The 1,410-nt window shown below is 43.4% G+C and overlaps 1 protein-coding gene across 1 annotated transcript in view; it reads right to left on the bottom strand.

Annotated features, from left to right (window-relative positions):
• Positions 1-1,410, bottom strand: part of USP14 (ubiquitin specific peptidase 14) — a 51,158-nt gene that overhangs the window by 24,175 nt on the left and 25,573 nt on the right. The window lies entirely within an intron of this gene.

Raw genomic sequence — 1,410 nt, 5'->3', positions numbered from 1 at the left:
TTCATAAGAGAAATGCCAATCACCAATAAACCCGCCAGTAATCAAAGTTCAATCTTACCAGTAATTAAAGAAAACTTTTAACATTTAACATTGATGCATATGTACAGAATGTGCCTTTTTTTTTTTTAACCTTTTGGGATAACAATCAGCAATATCTTAAAGGATTAAAAGTATTCTTTGTGGAAAAACTCAAACCATCTTTTCTTCTAAATTCCACATTAACCCAAAATCAACCCAAGTGATTTGTATGCTCCAATATGGGGGAAAATCCTTCATACATCAAGCAGCAGACACCAGTTGGTGTCCTGTAATTCAGTTCCAACACTACCCAGCTGGAGACAGTGCTGGATACCAAAGGCTGAAGGATCAATCCTCACAACTGCTCTCCCTTCTTCAGACCCAGTCCCAAGTCCGGGCTTCCAAAACATCTGACCTACCAGCTCAAGTTGGGGTTTCCACAACTCCATCTTTGGGTTTGACTAATTTGCTGGGGCAGCTCACAGAACTCAGGGAAATACCAACTTTCGTTTACCGGTTTACTTTAATGATTCTACAAAGGATATAGATGAAGTGACATATAGGGCAAGCTACAGAGGAAAAGGCATGGAGCTTCCATGCCCTCCCTAGGCACACCACCCTCTAGGAATTTCCATGTGTTCAGCTATCCAGAAACTCTCCACCCCAATCCTTTGGGTTTTTATGGAGGCTTCATTTCATAGGCATGACTGACAACCATGTAGAAACGTGACTGGACAAAAAGAGTATGATCTCATACTAATAACAGACTGAGAGGGGACACTCAGCAAGGCCTGTGTGTTCAGATTCTTGATTTGTATGGCACTCATTCCTCCAGAAGATGGGGCAGGACCCACACTGGACTGAGGATTTACTGACCCATGAGCAGATTAGAGCCCTACCTTAGGCAGGTGAAAGGAGAACAGAAAAATGTTAAAGATTCTGTCTCACAAAGCCTAACGTGTCCTAACATTACAACAAAAGACTATAACAAGGGGTAGGAGAATTATGAGGAAGGAACCATGGATGAAAATCCACATACATTTAGTATCACGTGTAAACTCAATCTTACTAACCGAGCAATTCCACTTCTAGAAATTGATCCAAGGAATCAAGTGCATAAAGATGGACTTTGTTTATATCTAACCATAAAAGCAAAAGAGGTGAGTACAGATTCAAGATCGTGGGTGGCGCCTGTAGCTCACTGGGTAGGGCGCTTGTCCCACACACCGAGGGTGGCAGGTTCAAACCCAGCCTCGGCCAAACTGCAACAAAAAAATACCCGGGCGTTGTGGCGGGTACCTATAGTCCCAGCTACTCAGGAGGCTGAGTCAAGAGAATCACCTAAGCCCAGGACATGGAGGTTGCTATGAGCTGTGACACCACGGCACTCTA

Source organism: Otolemur garnettii, unplaced genomic scaffold (genome assembly GCF_000181295.1).
Source record: "Otolemur garnettii isolate 467f Iridium unplaced genomic scaffold, OtoGar3 scaffold00012, whole genome shotgun sequence".
NCBI classification, from domain to species: Eukaryota; Metazoa; Chordata; class Mammalia; order Primates; family Galagidae; genus Otolemur; species Otolemur garnettii.
Note: the sequence above shows the minus strand (reverse complement) of the source record. Positions and strands in the feature narration are given on the sequence as shown.